Source organism: Mus caroli, unplaced genomic scaffold (assembly GCF_978045245.1).
Source record: "Mus caroli unplaced genomic scaffold, Mus_caroli_1 scaffold_12, whole genome shotgun sequence".
NCBI classification, from domain to species: Eukaryota; Metazoa; Chordata; class Mammalia; order Rodentia; family Muridae; genus Mus; species Mus caroli.
The window spans coordinates 73407992-73428858 of record NW_028227267.1 but is presented as its reverse complement, the minus strand read 5'-3'; the positions used below and the strand labels follow the sequence as shown (position 1 = coordinate 73428858).

The following is a 20867-nucleotide window of genomic DNA, read 5'->3' as shown; positions in this document are numbered from 1 at the left end:
TTTAAATGTAATTAAGTTTTTAAAAATATGAATAAATGATTTCTGTAAGTCTTATGGACTGCACCAGAATTGCATTATGTGCCCACGAATAAGTCACAGGGCTCTAGAGAGGACAGCTGTGTCTGGCCAGACAGTAGCTCATGATTACATACATACCCTTTCCTGCATTACGTGGGGTAGTCCCCGGAGCTAGTCATTGTTTTATCTAATTACAGTAACTTCCTGTGAATTTGTTTTGATTCCTCCAAAGCCTCCCCAGCTCTTTGCACCTCCTCTCTTGGTGCTGGCACACAAGGGGTGTTACAGGTTTTATGTCACCATCACCAACATCTCTCCGAACCTCTCTACCCACTACAATTGAGATCAGTGGATCCCAAGCCCAGCCCCTTGGCTGGTGCCTTCTGCCTTCATCTTGGGTATTTTGTTCATATGGTACCCTTTCTGAGACAGGTTTTGCATATTAGCTGATCCTGCCACTTATTGGAACATCATCTAGATTTATAACGTTTTAAGATTGTGTGCTTTTTCTCTTTTGATCTCCAAACTCTTACTTTGGTTATAGGAAATGTTAAATCCCCCCTAGATAGTTTTCAGTGCTTCACCCCAGGGTCTCTCCATCTGATGTTGCTATTTTTGGAGAGTCAACCACATGAACATATCCTATTGGTTAGTGTGTGTGTGTGTGTGTGTGTGTGTGTGTGTGTGTGATCTTCTATATTTAACTCTCTAGGCAAGTTTCCTAGCATTATCTTCTAATCTTTATAAATTCTGTGTGTTCCGTGGCTGTGAAAACTTGCTTTATCTCCCTGGAGATTTCTCTTTTTCTTAAGGTGACTTTTCCTACATTCTCCAAGTTTGTTTGTTCTGAGTACGTATCTTAGTTGTTGCCTCTCGGGAAAGAAGTTTCCCTTAAGCCTGGTGATCCCTGGTATGTAAGGGTGATAATTTAAGGCTGATTTTTTAGAGTGGAGAACTGGAACTTGAACAGGAAGTCTCAGGTGTACTGATGAGAACTTCAGATTGTCAGGGAGTGGCCTTTCCTTTAGGACACCCTAACATTAGATTCTTGATGTTTATTCTCAAGGCAGCTGCTAGGGAAATCCTCCACTGTCTGCTACAGGGGATTGATTTCATCCTCAGGGTACACAGGCTGAGAGGGAGGAGGAAGGAGGTGCCGTGGTTTTGGAACTTGGGACGTCATTATTTCCTGGGGTTTATGACTGTATTAAACACCATCTTTCGCTTCCCTTGATATCGTCTTTAACTTATACAGTCCAGAATCTTCTGTTTTATCATCTCTACAGATGGCATAGCGATATCTCCTCCCTCTCTCACAGCATCAGAGAGAGAGCTGCCTGCTTATGCAGAGTTAGCCTTCAAACAATGCTTCTAACCACGTCCTCTCTCCACCTTCACATTCAGGAATCTTGACTCTCAGATCTGAGCTTTTTCATGCTTTCACTCCGAAACTGCGATATTTTCCTCTGCCCTCCTCTGCCAGATTGAAACTCCACTTTCTCAGCCCTTAAGTCACCACACATCCATCTACATTCCAACTTCCAAAATGCTGTATCTGCTCACTCCTTTGTTTTCCCAGGTGTGTTCCCTTAAGAAAAATCCCCCAAAAGTCATTTCAGTGATACTCTAGAAGGGTCTCGAATAACATTTGTACACGTATTCATCTTTTTGGGGGGAGAGGGGTAAATTTTCTAATTGGTTTTCCTTTTATTGAAGACAGCTTCCCCCCCCCCCCACATAACACCTTGATTCTGTTTCCCCTTCCCTCTGCTCCTCCCACCTCCTCACCCCCACCTGGATCACCCTCTTTCTGCCTCTCACTAGAAAACAAACAGGCTTCTAAGGGACAATAATAAATACAGTAAGATAAAACAAAATTTAACATGCTGGAATAGGACATAACAAACCAACAGAAGAAAAGAGCCCAAAGGAAGGCACGAGAAACAGAGACCCCCCTCGCTCTCACACACAGTGCTCTTACTGACTTCCCTCAGAGGACACGATGGAGACACCAGAAAAGAATTAAGTGAATCCATAAAATGCAAGCTACGGTTCTCCTTAATTTCAGCTTCTCATTTGGCTTTTACTAAAAGATGAAGCTCGCTGTATGTAGATTCCTGGCTCTCATCTGTATTTAGCTTTAACCTCTGGATCAGTGCTGAGCCTTTTAACATTGAGATTACTCAACTGTGTTTTCAACATGAAGACAACATTTCTTCCAATGCTTAGAAGGAAGAGCTGGGGCATTTGGGTGAAGCTCAATTTGGAAACTGCATGTTCTTATACAATAGTACATCTCATTGCCCTAACAATGTACTGCGCATTGTGGGAAATAAGAACAGAGTCTCAAAGGGAAAAGAGTTCTTTGTATTGGTAATTGGCCAAAAGGAAGACATTCTGAGGCAACTCTATCAGACAAAACAATGGGATGCTAGGAGCCAACGCAAAAGAGGAAAGAAGGCTTCGATTCCATTTTGAGAACTCGGGGTTCCAGACATTTATTTGCGGAGGATGCAGCGCGCATAGCAGACTATGACTCAGTCATTGTGGACCGTATGCACCAGGCATCTTCACATGAGCCATAAAAGCCTTGTACATAAAACACAGCTGTGCTGAGTGTTTTAAGATTCTCCATCTCTCACCAAAGTGGATCATCAAGACCTTGAGATGTTTTTTTAAAAATACTTTAGTTTCCTACCATCTTTTGAGAGGAAATAGAAAACTTCATACTTAAATGATGTTCAGGTGTTGAAGTTACACTCTTAAGGAGGTTGAAAACAGCATTGTTCTTGAGATAACTGCAGGAATATCAACTTTGGTACAGTGCACCTGTGACTCTCTGGGCCCCAGTACCACTCGTTCTATTAAAATAACTCCTTCTGTCCATGTTGAAAACAACAACAACAAAAATACAAAAAATAAAATAAAATAAAATCCAAAAAAACAAACAAACAGCAACCAAATCACTATTGCCTGAAGGACAACTGGATTTAATTGTATATAAGTATGTACATATAGGTACATGTTCATATGTATGTAGGTATGTATTATGTATGAACACAGAAGGCCTCTAAGTAGAACAACGGACATATCCAAACTGCAATGCTACAATAAAAAAAAAAATCTGTTACCCTTTTAGAGGTAGGGACTGGTGGAAGTTAATTTAAGTGTAAGGAGTGGCATCGTTCTTAATAAATGGCAGTAGAAAATTTATTCTAAAGTACAAGCCCAGAGCCTTAGCACTGTTTCCTAAATAGGGAGTTCTGTCATTACAGTGATATTTCAAAATGTAAAACATCTCTTAGGGCAGCATAGTTATGACAATCAGGACTTTCAAAAAGCCACTCAATGACCCAGAGACACAAGGTCACCGAAGCAGGCCTGGCCTGCCAACAGGAGAAGTATGAGAGGGTCATTTCTGAGCAAGAATCAATGAAACTGAGTCATCTGCATTTACAGTACTGCAAACACGGGCTGTCATGACAAAGGAATCCAGGGAACTGGTACTAACCATGGGCCTTCCACCAGCTCATTTTTAAACTGAATCCTGGATAGCCTTCCACCATCTTGCTGAGACCTACTATGTTTAAGGCACAGTCTTGTCTCTTCCTTTGTTTCGTTATATTATAAACTACTGCCAAAAAATACAAAATAAATAAAAAATCCCAGCTAGTTGATTTCACGGAGTGACCGATGCTCTTCCTTAAGAACAACTCATTGATCTTTTTTATAGACAGCAACGTTCATTCTCCCATCACATCTTTTTCCAATGCGCACAGTCCCATCGACTTTGGAGCCAACTCAATGTGAAAGCGGAAGAAAGGCACTAAGGGAGCAAGGTCCATTAGGCCCAATATTGCCTCAATTACTTTAATTCCATTAGTCCTGTTCATATTACTTCTCTAATCAATATCTCTCTGCAGTTATTCATGTTTACCCTTTTTCAAAAATCTCACATAATAGGATTATGGTCTTTTGAGCTCAGGGGCAACACAGCATCATAAATACATTTTTTGAGTTTGTGATTGTCTCCAGGCCTGCAACTGAGAAGGCTGAAACTGAATCAAGTTTTCCAGAGATCATTTCATATTATACTTTTAATTCAATATAGGTGCTTTTACCTGTGGAGTCATTTGTTACTCCGTGTCAGAGACAATTACGTGCGGCTTAATAGCTGAACATCCTCTTCCCATGTCTAAACCTTGGGGAAGTTCATCTGATTTCCACTTAAACCACAATCCTTTCTGCACTTGCGCCTGCCTTTTGTTCAGTGCAGCCCTTCCGCCTCCACTGACAGTTATTCTTCCTGCAAGAGCTGCATATGGATAGTACATTAACCGCTGCATCTTCCGCAGGACAACTAATCAATCATGATAACAGTCTCACAGATTACAGGAACTCCGTTTCCCTCCGTCCTCTGGGCAGGCATCAGTGCACTGTCTGTTAGACACAAGAAGCTGCTGTTTCAACAGAGACAGTCTCCCCAGAAGATATCAACTCCACACCCCCACCCCTTGGCATGGGGGTATCTTACTGTGCAGTTGTAAAAATAGCATGTGACTCAAAGAAGCATATGAAAATTTTGATGGAGACGCCGTCGAAAGTTATCCTTTAATTCAGAAGGGGTAAAAAAAAAACTCACTCAGGAGTAAAGTTTCCATGAAACAAAATAGAAATGATGGGGAGTCTCAAAGGACAGGAAGATTTTGAAAATGGAAGCTGAGGGACTAATATAGGAAGTGCTCTATGGGAAACATCAAGTCTCCCTGAGCACAGGACTTAATAGAGGGACTAACAGTGAGAGGTGGCTGCCTGGGTTTCCTTTGGAAACAATGGGTTGAGGGTTTTAAAGAAAGAAGACATTTGCCCTTACAAACTGTTAGTCTCTTGCAATGTGCAGGATGCATGGAAAGCAACCGCCATGTACATCATAAGATAGACAGGCAGGCTCATCTCTGTTTAAAGGACCTGGCAAGCTCTGATTTCCAGCATCCTATAGAGCCTCATCCCTTGCCCTCCCCTCTGTAAGCTCCAGGGATACGTATCCCTAACAACAGGCAGCATCCCCCGCTCCCTGAAGAGTCATCTCCTCGCCTCTGGAATGTTTTTATTCCACGATGCTCATCCATGTGGCAGCATCTTTCCATTCTTCCAATCTCCACTCCTTTATGATCTTCTCTATAAAAACATCCCCTAACTCCCTCCAGCCAGTTTCATTGGCCTGCGTCCTGTCTGGAAAACATGTGTCGTATATGGCTGCATAACATCGGCGGCTCTTGTGTGACTGCCCATCATCATCTGAATGGTAACGTGCTTAACATTTTCTCCCAGAACAATTTTTGGTACATGACAGAAAGGCAATGTGTAAGGGAATGAATAAAACAGGGGAAAGAGGGAGTGAGAAAAGCCTCGAAAGAGTCAAGAAGAAGAGGAGGAGATGTGGAAAGGGGAGAGTGGCAAGGGAGTCTGTAAAACACGAATTCCAGGAACTGGACAAACCCTTGTGCTAGCTACACGTAAGAAAGAGCAAGAGATGGAAGAGACTGGCAAACTTCTGAGCTGTCTGAGCTCCCTGCGAGAAGCCCTCTGCTGCTCATCCCCTCCGTTTTTAACTTTCCAGCTCAGCATCACTTAGTTCATAGATTTTAAATGAAACAAAGAGGGTGCCATGGGAGAGAGACGAACCCGCAAAAAGCACATGCTTAGGTTCCCATTTTTAACTTATTTATGAGCAAAATTTTTCATAAGACGCTTTGATAAAAACTTGATGCAAAATATGATTTATGCCTGACATGCTGGAAGCCTGTCAGGAAGCCAAAGCACTCATTCTGTCTATAGCACCAGCCTGTCCTATTCAGCAAGTGCAAGACCAGCCAGGGCTACATGAGAGGCCCTACCCCCAAAACAAAACACCTGTTTAAATTAGGATACTTCCTGTAATACAATAAATAGCCTTTAAGAGGTTCGTGTTTTAAACTCCACCAAATTAAACATTAACTAAGTGAATATAAAATATAAAAAAATACTCAGTTTTTAAAATCTGAGCTATCAACAAATATTAGTATCCCTTGAATGTCCTATGTCCAAATTCTCAAATCTTAGATCAGTGAAACTGAAGAATGCAGAACAGTAGCAGAGAAAAGACTGGGCCACAAAGACAACTGGGGTTTAAATGCTAGAGGGGCCTGGAGTTTTGTTGCTGGGCTATTTCCATAAGAGAGGAGTACCAAGGCCCACAGGAAGTGACTTAGTTATTAAAACAAGAACTACTAGGACCTTGCTGCCACAGTAGTGCCCAGTGCGATCCTTCCCCGCCCAGCTTGTCAGAGTTTAATAACCAGCAAATAACTGCCCATGCTGCTCTGCATGCAGCCACACAGGGCAATCCCACCAGCACCCTGATGGCATCACAGTGGGACTAAAGCAAATTTGGCTGTTTTCACTTTAAGGAAGCCTTCTAGACATTTCAACCAACCAAACAAGGGAAGTGCTCACGGAACGCTACGGAAGCCCTTAAATCAAAGGCAGTAAAGTCTTGAAGAAAGCAGCTGTGGAGGCCAGATGAAGCTGTGCATTCCTCGGTGTCATTTGGTGGGACACATCACACGCACCATAAATAACTGCTGTATGATTTACCAACTTCCTAAAGACACACATTGGTAGGGAAGAGGCTAACATGAATTTGTAGGTCCATTTCTCACTGCACTGCCTCCCCCCAGCTTAGAAATCCAATTCTGTTAGAACCAAGACTTGCTATGGGAAAGACTCATCCTCATCTTCATCCCGAGGACCATGGAAACTCCTGTGGGCTCGAAATGCCTGCACGGAAGGGGTTCCAATGGGCCCACAGGGTAGGCATTCAGGAACCCTGAGCCTGGATCTGACCTTTCATATCTAGATATGGCCTACCATCCTAAAGCAGCTCCATACAGCGCTGCTCCAGCCTGAGCATAAGAGAACTCACAGGTCTCTCAACCTGTCCACTCATTCCAGAGAGAAAACTTTGCCCCCCAGCCTTCTACTCTTCTCTGCCAGAGACTTCCTCCTAGCTCGTGTAGCTAATATTTTTCTACACAGGCAGACTTGGACAGAAAGCACTGAGCTAAGAGGATGTGAAGATTTCACAAACAAACAGCTCTAAGAATAAACAGAGCCATTAAGTTCTACCTGAGGATCAGTGTCTTAATGTCTGACCAATGCCTGTACCTGAATGCTAAAAGGGTGGCTTCTGATAATTTGAGCTAAAGAGGCATAGAAAGGGGAGAAGATGCTGTGAGGGCAGCTTCACTTCAGGATAGCATTTATGAATTAAGAGCTAGGAAACAGCACATTAGACTTAATGAGTGCAAAGTGAAACATCTGCGAAGGAAGAATAGCCCAGCCATGATTTAAACTGAGCTGGGTTGGCTGCGCAGATACCTCGAGGGGCTGGTGGAGGCAGTATGCAAATGGATGGTTCAGACTGGATGCCAGCAGAGAAGCAAGGACCACTCCTGCCAGGAGCTATACATGCATTTTAAAACTCACTTTCTATGTAACTTTTTCAAAGAGGCATCTTGTCTGTTTACAGGCTTGTGTAACTTGGACTATACCGAACAGAGTTCACCTTAGCTAAGGGTGGGTATGACGCCTGCAGAGACTCTTGTATAAATGTGCATTGCTTTTCCCGATTCCATTTGGTCATGATCGTTGTGGTCTTTCCCTCCTTCCATAAATATTAAGAAACAAGCAGGGTGTTAAACTTGTTTGGGAATACCAAGAGAAGTATGCCTTGGACAGTACTGAAGACGAATTGTGTCCCTCTAAAAAAATCAGAAGTTCCGAGCATATAAATGTCACTTGCCTTAGAAGTGGGGGGCCTTGCTGGGGGATGGTTTTGTGCACTGTGTATTCAGACACTGATTACTGTGACCAAAGATCTAGTCGCAGTCATGATATTGACATTATCAGGCATCTCCTGTCTCAATGTTGTGTAAAAATTGTTCACCGTCATTTCTGATTGGTTAAGAAAGAGCTGATCAGCCATGTCTGGGTAGTAGGCAGCCATAGAGGGTTAGAATAGATGAGGGTTAGAATATCAACCCACCTATAGTGCCAATGCTTATAATAAATGTAAGGTCTCCGTGTCTTTATTTGGGAGTTTGAACAGGTAGGAAAGGCCCTGAAGATGAACTTAAACGTGGGTCATTAGGATCACCCCGAGATAGGCAGGCATAGAAGGAATATGATGGGAAAAGAAGTGAGCGGAAGGTGCCCTCTACAAGCCAAGACATGCCTGGCATACTGGAATCTCCAGCTGGAATTTATTCTTCCTCACAACACCAAAAAGAAACCCTGAGCACACCTTGATTGTGGACACAGCGTCAATATCTGAAACAATGATACAGATTAAATTACCAAAGAACAAACCCAACCACAAAAACCGCCATGGTCAATTGGGCTCTGGATGGGGGTCGTTTCTGACCGGTGCCTCGGTTCTGCTAGCCTGATCTCTACATCTATGTCGGAGTTACAAAGGCCATATGAGAAAGAGATGGTCTGTCTCCAGTGGGGACGTCTAATCCTCTGAAGAGATGATTAGGAAGAAAAGAAGGCAGCCAAAGTTAATGGAACACTAATCTTAGTGACCTGTTTGGGCGAATCAAAGTCATGAGGCATGCCTCTAGAAAAAAATTAAAAATCAAAGGAAACTAAGAAGTACAACTTCAGATAATGAGGCAAAGAAAAGACCTTAATTTGAAGTCTTAGTATTTACATATTTACATTAATGTTGAAAAGATAGATTTCTGATAAAGTAAAAAGGAGGAAGGATAGCAAAAATTCTACATTTACTCTGTAGAAAATGGTCCATGGTCTCCCGTGACTGTTGGGTTTCAGCACGTTTGGTTTGCAGGGCCTCCTCCTGCAGATGTGCCCTGGGGGTCAGTTATATCACTGACCCCTGAAACAAACACCACTGTGCGACATACACTAACAGAAAGACACAGGCCCGTGGGATGGCGTCAGTTCCCATAGTGACATCCTGACATAGTCCTGCTCATCATTTGTGCCCCACAGACCATAGCTTTACCTGAGCAATGTGAGTCTCTCTCTCTTCTCCTCCGCGTATTGTCAATACTTTATCATGCTGGCTGCCAAGGACCTGTAAAACAAAGGGCATCTTGTTAGAAGAAACTTCAAACATCAATGTCCAAGCTGATGGAACATGTGTAAGCGGATGCAAGGTTTCACACGAGGAACTTGAGCTGAATGTCGCCCTTTCTAACCCTGGCCCATTCCAACTGAATGCCCTTGCGGAAGGGCTCTGCACCAAGCTAACCTGGGAGCAATCAATATCTGTGAAGGGCTTGCCATAAACACAACCTGGAAGCTGTCAATCTTTCTCAGAATATTTCTGCTTTAAAGTAGCCCTTGTTGTTAAAGTTTGTCACATTGAGTCTGGTGTTAAGAGTCAGGGCCTCAGTAGTACCTAATGTGGGGGTGCAAATAATAATAATAATAATAATAATAATAATAATAATAATAATAATAAATCAGATAGAAAGAAAGAAAGAAAGAAAGAAAGAAAGAAAGAAAGAAAGAAAGAAAGAAAGAAAGAAAGAAAGAAAGAAAGAAAGATGGACAGGCTAAAACTCAATTTCCCAAATAGGATTTCAAAGCCCTCTTTTTTTCTGAGCATGGTCTGTAATCAATAAGATCAGCCTGGAGAGCGAACCCATTGAAAGACATGCAGCAGTAGGATCTGCAGTTTCATGAGGCCTTTGGAAGGCCTCTGAAACCTGAGGAGCGTGGTTTTAAAGTCCCTCAAACGTCATGCTTGTGGTTCCTAGGACAAAGTATGGAGTGTCCCAGATTTGAAGCCCACAATTTCATTACAGGCAAGTATGGAAATCTGAGGACAAATGGCCTCCTGACCCCTCCAAAACCTTCTGCTGCTGCCTAACCTCCCTTCCTTTTCCAGGACACATAGATTAACATAGAGCAACATCAAAAAAGCAATGTCATCCAAAGAGTCAAAAGATGGAAAACAAAATTTGTAGCATGGCATGCATGGTTGCTCTAACAGAAAGTTATGCTTTGGGTTATGCGTGTCTGCTTGGAAAGTGCCTTGCCCAGTGTGGGCTGTCTGGAAGGCATGCTGCGGTGGATCCTATAACAAAAATTAGACCCTACAGAAGGGACAGAAGGGACAGTGTACAGAAGGGACGGCAATGTCAAGGCATGTAACCAAACCAGAAAGGAAAGAGTCTTTGGGACTCGAGAAAATCCTGGACTGTGTTAGCCTATGTTTCTCTCAGCCTCTTTGAATATCTGTATGCATGAGCCGTAACCGTGGCAGCCCTGGGGTATGCTTTTCCCCCCTTTTAACTCTCCTACCTGTAGACAAGTAGGAATCGCAAACATCAAATGTGGGAAGCACGGACTCGGAAGTCTGCGGCACCCAGCAAGGGATAACAGAACTGTGCCTCTGTGCCATTTGATCATAGAGAGTGTCAATGAAACCTCAGCCAGTCATACAGGAGCCATAAAGGGAATCGCATTAAAGTTAATACAAAAGTCAGAAAAATGTCCTCCGCGAGGGACACTGGCTATTTGCTAGGTGCACCACTGGGAGCGATTGAGGGCTCTCGGTATGACCAAAGCGTGCACTCCCCTCTCTGTGCCCATCTCTGTTTCCTGCATTTAAATAGTTCTTATCTCTCCCTCCCCCCTCACTTATTCTTGAGGCTTCTCTGGTTCCCTTTCCACCCCAGCTGCCCTCCTATCCCTACCTTGGTCTCTCTTTACACAACCCGCCTCCCCCGCCTTCAACTGACTGCTTTGTTACCATGTCTTTTCTGTGAACAGAGGAGAGAGAAAGTGGGAACATCAGACATCCTTTGTGCATCCTTTCCACGTTCTCCTTTCCCCCTGCCATCCCCAGGTTTTGTTCTCTTCTTCTATGCCCCCTTTCCTCTCAGGGAGCATAGTTGCTGCTATTAGCATGCAGCCAGCCCAGCAGAACACAGAGCTTAGCAGTGACAGGGACAATGCTGGACTCTTCTATTATATCAACGTAACACGTGGACCTCTCAGAACCTCCTACCCTGTTCCAGGTCAACAGTTGAGGCAGGGCGATTTTAGAAAAATGCAGCAGCTTAGCATTTTTTTGGCATTTAAAAATATGGGACAAATCTAGAATATTTAGCTAATGTGCAAAAAGCAGGAAGAAGGTAACATATACTAAGCAAAGGGTTTCAGCTACTCTCTGCCTTTGCCCAAGTGTACCATGAGAGTAATCCTATCTTTAATCTCATCTCTCTTTATGTAGACCCCAGACCCTCCTAGGATGAGGGAAGCTGGCCCCATCCCCTGTGCAAGGGCATCTCAATGACACCAACAAGAGCTCAAGAAGAGCTGCTTGACAAAGACACAATACAGCACACGGGAAGCCTCCTTTGCTGTCCCATCAGGAAGCCTTCCAAGGTACAGCTTGATAAATAGATGAAGGTGGTACACAATACAGAAATGCCCGGTACTACATCTCATATCAAATGCACTTAACGAGAACCCCATTGCACAGGCTGATATTTGGCGCTCTCACCTATAGTCTTAAATTGCTAAGAAGCAACTTTGATTTTCTTTAAGTAGTTCATTCTTTTATATTCAACCTGTGAACTCTCAGTAAAGCTCAGACAGAATCTGGTTTGCTGATCTTTTGAATCCCAGTCCCTGGACGTAGTACACACCCCTGGCACAAGTTATGATCCCTAAACATGTGATGATAAATGGGTTCAAAACCAAGCAATGGACACACTGGTCAGCATAAGTTTTAAGATAGCCTAGTTGAGGAAAATACTAAAATTCACACTGATGGTCTTGGAAAACTTGCCTTGGGTTTTTGGCTCTGTCATCTAATTATAAACCCAACACAGGATCAAGAATATTGCACCAGAGTGGGAAATATTGCTTTGGGCAGGGGCACTGAGCAGTCAGATGTGACAGCTAACATTCAAACCAAAAAAAAAAAAAATTGAAAATGGAAAAAAAATCTAAAAAGCAGTCAAATGTTATCAAATAATACTTGATACATTGTGGAACATTACTAAATCCTGTGTGTTTCCATGGTGATTTGTTTAGGTTTTCTACTCTCATCACACAGCTATGTTTCTTCACGGGGAGGAGGGGACTAACCACACACTGAACACCACACACAGGCATTTTCTAGTCAATGGAGAAAACTCTCCAGAATGCACTTGCTCCACAGACCACGTCAACTTCTGGATCCCTACTTTGAGAGGAGATGTGAATAATCAGTAGATAATAAGGGACCCGTGCCAGAACCGTGAGAGGCCACACTCGGAATGCAGGGGCCAGGTGAGCAGTAACCCAGGGACTGCAAGACACACTCCTTGTCAATCAACCAAGAGGCAAAGAACCCACCTGCAAGGTTGGTACATGCTACTCTGAACTGCTCTGTAATTAAAAGCATGCTTCTCATTTTGCAGCATCGGTGGGTGTTCCACAGAAATTATTGGAGGTTCTTCTTAAGGCTAACATCCTTATTGTCACTGGGCTGGGCTGGAAGCATCGAACCCCTACACCAAAGCAATGCAGAAGCTGAAGAGAGTCGACCACCTTGCAGGATCATCTGTCATAACCCACAGTGTCTCTGGCTCTCACACCAGAAGGTTTATAAATGCCCAGTACTCACGTGGATAAAAAGGTCTCTTTTTAAAAAAGAAAATGTTTTGGATGCTCCTAGGACATGCATATTTCAACACTAGTCTGATCTAGGTGGAATTAAATATTTAAAACTCATCAGTTTTACTTACAATTAATAGGTTGGGGACACAGTCCCCCCAGGTACATTGACACTGCATTTGAGAAAACAGTGCAGGGCAGGAAGGTCTCCCCCATCACCCCTCCTGCCCTTTTTATCTGCCCATCCTTTCTGACCTATTGAAGCAGACCAGGAGATCCTCACGTGAGAAGTAAGCCCAAATGAAAGGAGCCAAAGAAATGGGGACACCAAGAGGACTTTGGGTGTGTCCTATGAGCAGCTTAAGCAATTGTACACCCCTTCCCATTAATTGCCAGTAGATCATACTCCTTTGCCAAACCTATTTTTCCACAACTACCCATTTTTTTAACAGGTAACATCAAACCCCATCTGCTTAACAACTGTTTGAGGTCACTGTGGTATGAAGTCTCTCCACTGTGACACACAAACTTTAAAAAAAAAATTATGTCTTTCTTTTTGTGTCTTTTGTTTGAGGAACATCAGCCATGAACCTAGGCTAGACTACTCTCCCCCTATGCTACTTTAGACCCTTGCCTAGAAACTACATGTACCACTTATGTCAAAAGTGCAGAGCATGAGACCCGCATTTGTAATCATCCAGCAAGTGGGACTTTCTAACAGCATGGATTTAGGGCAAAGGTGGGGTGTTTGAACTGATTCTCCTTAAATTTCAATTTGAATCTTCCAGTGGTATGCTTTTCTACTTGTATGAAAAACACCATTCTGCAATTTCAGTCTTATCTAGATAGATATCATAAAATAGTTTCCATGAGCAGCCGCCATGATGACTGAAGCAGAGGAGTAGAAGATGCGCACCTTCTGCAAATTCACCTACCCCTGTGTGGACCTGGACCAACTGCTGGGTGTGTCTTATGAGCAGCTGATGGTGTTGTCCAGCTCGTGATAGAGGCAGCGCCTGGGGAGGAAGAAGTACTCAAGCACTGCCAATGGAAAGCCTTAGGTGGTAAAGGCCTACTGGAGGGACGTGATAATCCTGCCAGAGATAGTAGGCAGCATGGCGGGTATGAACAACAGCAAGACCTTCAGCCAGGTGGAAATCAAACCAGAGATGATCAGCCACTCGCTACCTGGGCGACATCGCCATCACCTACAAGCTGGGTAAAGCAAGACTATCCTGATATCTGTGCCACCGGCTCCTCCCTGCTTTATTCCCCTCAAGAAGCTCTGACTAATAAACACTCTGACGATAAAGACCCTGGGAAACGTTGTTGGTTTTTTTCCCCCCCAGAAATAAAATCTGCATTTTGGTTGGCATCTACACTCATTATCTACAAAGTCCTATTACAGTTTTTAAACCTCCATGCTGAGGTACGGCAGAGAGTCAGGAAGGACTGTCATCCACACCTGCCTGGCTTCACCAGTTTTTCAGCATCTCTAGACATCGTCTACTTTCATCTCAATCCAAGCAGATTCTATTGGAAGAGAGCAAAGTGATGGAGGAGCCACCCCATCTCCAGTATCCCCTGGAAGACAGTACAGGGGATCAACTTCTCCATGCCCAGGGGCTGCCAAGCCCTGCTTAAGCAAAGCTTTTGGTGACAGAGGACCCAGGGGAACCCTCTGTAAGAGATCACCACAGATTTTCAGAGTTTACAAGGATAAAGCAAGCACAGCTCCAGTCCTTCATGAATAAGGCCTCTTTAACATTTTAATGAGAACATTAACTCAGCTTCAGTTTGTTTGGCCTTCCCAGAAAGTCTGTTAGCATTAAAGAAAGTTACTTACAAAACCAATAATGAAATTGTGGGCCTTTCTGTGCCCCCAGGGGCACCACTGAGCCACAAGCAGAGTCTGTATTATTTCTCTCAAGAACGAGCCTATATTTTGATCAGACTATGGTTTGGTAAATGAGTCAAACATCCACAGAAAAGCCCTCATCCCTGTGGTGCTGTGTGTGCCTGCCCATTTTATATCAGATTTGTCCCCTAATTCACTCTTTATATTATACACAGTGTTGAATACAATGCACGACTCAATAAATGTTAGAATCTACATTTCTGCTACTTTCCCTTCATCATTTTCTACTGCCTTCGTTCTCTCTCTCTCTCTTGTCGTGTGACTGATTCCCACCGAAGCTTCAGACTGCCTTTCACCTGGGGCCCATTAAATTCAGAGGACAACCCACGGAGCTTCAGAAGCCAAAGGTGAACAAGAAATAATTCCCAGACTCGGTGACTTAACATGAATTTCTGCTTCGTCCCCTGAACAGAATCTGGAAACCTGGAGCAAAGTGAATAAAAGAGTTTGTCACCTTTACAAACCAAGCAGGAGAGAAGACGAGAGCCAAAGGGAATTGCTGTTCAAGTCACACTGCATGCAGCTCTTACAGCGTAAGTGCTGAGCACCTACTACGCAGACACACTGTTCTAGTTATGGTGACAACACCTTGGCTGGAGACAGACCGGAACTCCATTCTCACTAAGCTGGAGTTCTGGTGGGAGAGACAGGTAGCAAACAAGCTGAAAACATCCCAGGGCAGTAGATTGTGAAGAAGATACAACATAGGGATGTGACCAGAGCTGTTAGCTGAATTCAATGTACATTTAAAGTCAAACCAAAGGGGGAGAAACAAAAGAATATATCAGAGAGTTCTGAAACTCATGTAATACGCGTTTAATAATGTGAATTCATACTCACAACCAAAAGAAGTCCATGCAGAAGACTACATAAGCTACGTGATGGTGACGGTTCTGGGATAGATGACTAGGCAGACCACGGGAGATTTAAGAGCAGAGACTATCTTATATGATGCCACAGTGGCAGTGGTAGCTGTGTGTCACAGATGGGTCCAAATGTCCTGAATATGCAACCCTGGGAAGGGACCCTCATCTGCCCTATGAGTGTGGATGCTGTGGAGGGGAAATGGGTCAGGTAACACGTTTTATGCTTCATCTCCTCTTGTTCTGGTCTGCTGTCTGTTGCTGTGAGAAATTCCAAGACCAAAACAGCTTGGAGAAGAAGGGTTTATTTGGCTTACCTGTCCCCATGGCAGTCTCTCCTAGAGAGAAGTCTAGTCAGGAGACCAAGCAAGAGCCTGGAGGCAGGAACTGAAGCAGAGAACATGAGGAAGCACTGTTTACAGCCTTGCACTCCATGGTTTGCTCAGCCTGCTTGTTTCTGTAATACAGAACCCAGTGAGGGGTAGCACTGCCCACAGAGGGATGCGCCCTCGCACACTGATCGATAACCAAGATAACCACCCCTCAGGCCTTCCTGGTGAGCGGTGTGATGAAGACATATTCTAGACTAAAGATCCTTCTTCCCTGATGGCCCTAGCTTGGGTCAGGATGACAAAAACTAACTAGCACGCTTCCTTGGTGTGTGTGTGTGTGTGTGTGTGTGTGTATCCATATATATATATATATATATATATATATATATATATATATATATATACATATATACGTGTGTGACTATATATGCATCTATATGTGATCAAATGTATGTAATGTCAATATAGTGATTTTGCAGTTCTTTGTTGTGTTTTATTCTTAGCTTTTCCAGCCAGGGTTTCTCTGTGTAGCCCTGGCTAACTCCCTCTGAAGACCAGACAGGCGCCAAACTCAGGGATCCATCTGCCTCTGCATTTCTCCAGTTTTCCTAGGAGTAGAGAGAAAGGACTGCTGTCCTCATCGCTGTCTCCAGGAACTTGAAGGAGGCTGAGGAGAATGAGAAGAGATCTCACAGGCAGTCAGCAGCAGTATGGAAGGAAGAGGCCAGGCTTTCTCACCAAGGACACCGAGCGAGCGTGAGCCACACACCTCTGCATTTCTTTCAGGGTGCCCTGCGGGCACTGCTCTTGGTGTGAGGACCTTGCAGCATGAGGTAAGGGCTGGGAAGGGCGGTGCTGCCACCTTCCTCCTCCACTTTCCTTTTGTCTCAGCCTGCCATAGATGCTAGTTAAATAATCCATAAAATGTGGCTGAGAAAAATGAAAAAATCATTAACACCAAAGCCAGCCTCACGGAGAGAAAATCAAATATTAAGGTGCAGTGTGACACAGGTTTTTAAATAGACATTTTAATTATCAACAACAGGTCTCTACTGCGCATGGTCATGCAAAGCCCTCCTGGGAACTCGTAGCTCGGAAATCCACATGGGGAAGGACACACACCAGGACTCAGTGGCCTCATGGGATTTGAATATACATCCTCACCTGGAACGCTTACCAATTATTTTCTCAGAGAACACTAGAGGAACTGAACAAGCCTACATTATAATCACACTCTTTTTATGTAAGCATTGTGAACACAGAGGCAGGGGATCACCCAGAATTCCAGGCAAGCTAGGTCCTCATTGATAGTGCTATTCCAGTCAGGGCTACATGGCAAGACCCTGTCTCAGAAAGAGAAATAAAAACAGGATTGAGGAGATGGTGCACTCATTAAAATGCTGACTTTGTTGACTGGGATTCCCCTGAGCCCCAGTGGAAAGCCTGGTGTGGTGGCATGCCCTTGGTATCTGAGAATTTAGCAGAGCTCAGAAGAATGCTTTGGGTTCAGTGGCCAATTAGTCAGTCTACTTGGTGAGTTCCAGGCCTCTGAGAGACTCGGTCTCAAAAGAAACAGTGAATGCCTGAAGGACAACTAAGATTGGCCCCCAGTTTACATACATGTATAAGTGCAAACACATACACACACAAACAGAAAAGAAAACACACTGAACACAAGCTGGATCTGGTGGCACAAACCTTTAACCCCAGCATCTGGGAGAATGGAGACAAGAGGATCTGGGAGTGCCAGGCCAGGCTTCATGTGAGGTCTGGGACAGCAGAGCTACCTATGGAGACCCTGTCTCAGAAAACAGAAACAAAAACAAAACCACTTGAACAGATTTTAGGAAAAGAACAACGGTCTCCATTATAGTTATAGGAGAGACAGATTTAACCTAGAACGTGCTAATAATGTAGGCTTGTTCAGTTCTTTAAGGAAAGCAACCATTGGGGGGGTGTGGGGTGAGCCTGGAGAGTGTACTGTCTTGTCCACACACAGCATGGACAGGTTTTAAATCAAACCTTGCATCTCTCACCTGCCAGGTGTTCCTCGGAAGCTCTGAGGACACCCACCTTATGGCACTCTGTAGTCTGAAAGGAAACACTGAGGGGGAGGGGTGCCTCTGCCCCGTGAGTCATGTATTTTGTCCCTCTTTGGGGGGGGGGGGGTGTCTGTTTTCCTGTTTGATTCGTATGATTCTCTCTGCAGCTTTCCGCCCTATTTTCCAAAAACTCCTCATTATAATCACACCCTCACAGAGGGACAACTGTTACTGGTTCCCACAAGAACGGGGCTGAGAAGACTCCAAGAAGAGGGCCCAGGGGACAGAAATTTGAGAAGCCTGGCCAGTTGCACACTGACCTCTCGTCTAGATTAGAATCATCATTCTTCAGGGCTAAACATGAAGCACTTGTGTAAATGAGGACAGTATTCAATCTCCTCTCTCACTAATGGGCTTAACCAAATGCTTTTATGAGAATTGGTGTTTGCCCTGACATGAGAGAAGCCATCAGGTGGCCACCCTCAGAAACTGCTCTTAGGGTTTCAAGCCAAGAGTCTCTATCCATGTCATTATTTCCCTGTATTTCTGTCCTGTAGAAACTGCTGCACTGCTGGGGCACATAGTGTTTCCAATTCTACCTTCTTCCAACATTAAAATGTTCTTTCTCCTTTTGGCAGAGTGATGGATTGGCAGAGGCAGTACCAGAAGAGCAGCTGGTGAGTGTGAGGGTTAACTGGAACTAACCCAGACCAGCACTGGGTCCAAACTAAAGAGCCTGAACCTTGGGAAGTATTAAGTCAACGTCAGAGAGGGTGCAGCTGTGAGGCCTGGAGAGCAATCAAGCACACAAATAGGAATGGTGGAAAGAAAGCAGAGCAGAGACCAAAAAAAGGAGGATTCAAGATGGAACTCCATGCACCGCCATGGGGCATCTCAAAGTGACTTTGCGGTTCTGTTGGGAACAAAAGGATTCAGGGTGCCAAGGCAGCTACCACTGGCAATGGAAAGATCTGGGTGGTCATGAACAGGGAAAATGTTTACTCCTCTTCATCCTTTACAGTGAAAACCACCTCCCTCTAGAACCCTGACTCTTTCTTCCCTTCAGTTTGAGGCCACATTGAATGTCCTGTTATCTTTGCGTGGCACTTGGTACTATGAAGACACTATTTCATAGTGTGAAGAACCTGTAAAGTTGCACATAACTAACTCTCTTGCCAAAAGCACCGTTTACCTCCTTTGCCTTTCCATTCTCACAATCAGGCAGAAGTACTATTAGGTACATATAGAGACAAAGAGATTCACTATGCACAAATTGTACAGTGCCCCACGGGGGAAGGAATTGCATTCAAAACTGTGATCTTTTTGAGGGTCTGTGCTTTCCTGGGTGCACCTGTTTTGTTCTTGCTTCGTAAATCGATTCTCTTTCATTTATAGTGGTTCAATTTATGATGATGTCAAGCCATATACACTGACGCATCTGAATATTCAGTGCATTTGATGTCCTGTGGGGCTGGTAATGTGTGGGCTGAGCATCAGTAGATCGTCATGACTCCCAGCCAGGGAGGAGACAGGCAGGGTAGACAGCCCATTCACTGAGGAGTGCTATCATTAAGATACGACTTCAGTGGGTAGGAGGCATAGGAAATGCTTTTTGGCTTCAAATATTTCTCAACTCACTGTAGGTATTGCAGGGCATAACCCGGTCACCATTTGCGGAGAACTCGTCCTATGGCTTTCACTCTCTGCTCTTCTCTAAGTCAGGACCGACAAGGCAATACAACAGGATGTCTGCTAAGATGCTTAGCTGCACCCTCACACTTGAGCCAAAACAACTCTCCTTCCTTGACTTTGTTGGTATTTTGTCAAGCCCATGAGAAAAGCAATGAATCCGTACACTCTGTGTCAACTGGAGGAAGACTAGCCGCTGACATCATATAAAATCTATCCTGAGCTGAAAAATCGCAGATCTAGACGGAGGCCCAACTGCTTGCTAGCTATGTCATCAAGGCTAAATGACCTCACTTCCTGATTCCGAGTGCCCCCGTAAGCAATGAGGATAATATTGAACATTATGCCAAATAAAAGTGAAGTCCCAGACTTGACACACTGCCTAGATGACCAAATGTCATGTAAGCTATTTATCTTCCCCCATTTTCTCACATTTCCCATGACCCTTTGCAGGAACAACCCCCTTGATCACAGTATTTCCTGTATACCAAATGCTGTTTTAAAATTAATGGCCAAACATCAAGCTGATTCGCACTGACAGTCTTCCCTGCACTAATGTCAAACGAGTCTGTTCATGCTCTAGAGATCTGCTGTCACTCCCAGCAGGTGTCCAGGGAGTGACAATGACTGTGGGGTAAACACCTCACTCTTTTAGTTTCATTCTTTATATCTGAGAGCACTCAAGATGTTTTTGTTCACCTGAGTTCTACATTCAAACAACGGCAGAAAGAAGATCCTTCTCTGATTTATGGCTGTCAATATCACCTTAGATCTGAAGTTGGAATAAAAGTAGGCTCTCCTTGAATTAAACAAACAAACAAACAAACAAACAAACAGAAAGTCACTAGTTTTGTTCAAATTGAATGCTACCAGATTCCCTGTCCTACATTCTCCCATATCAACTCCTTTCGTGGTCAGCAGCTTTTTCTCCTGGAAGCAGAAGACCTAGGGAAGGAACAAGTTCACACCACTGTCATCTTCAAAGAGTTACTTAAGACCATTTTCCGGGTGCTTCTCAGCCGTGGCCTCATGGCAGACATGCTTTCCTTAAGAGCTTCACAAACCCCCCTCGGCCAGGGAAGTCTGCCTTCTCCATGAAGCCTCACATAAGAAAAAAAAATCTCAAAAACAGTCACAAAGTGTGGACAGTATAAACAGTCTACAAACTGTGTAATTGCTGTTTCCTATTTGTAGAGTTTTACCTAATCCTTGGTTAGGCCCCTAGTCTCTTGAGGCTGTATTTCTTCATCTACTAAGTGAGGCAACTGGGCTCAATTATCCCTAAAAGAGTGAGTGTGTGAGTGTGTGTGTGTGTGTGTGT

At 44.0% G+C, this 20867-nt stretch overlaps 1 protein-coding gene across 12 annotated transcripts in view; it reads right to left on the bottom strand.

The window, feature by feature from the left end:
- Positions 1-20867, bottom strand: part of Enox1 (ecto-NOX disulfide-thiol exchanger 1) — a 584295-nt gene that overhangs the window by 451659 nt on the left and 111769 nt on the right. For all 12 annotated transcript variants that reach the window (XM_085828788.1, XM_029469169.2, XM_029469174.2 and 9 more), the window contains one exon: positions 9089-9160. The gene's annotated coding sequence lies outside the window, so the exon portion shown is untranslated. The remainder of the gene's footprint in view (positions 1-9088; positions 9161-20867) is intronic.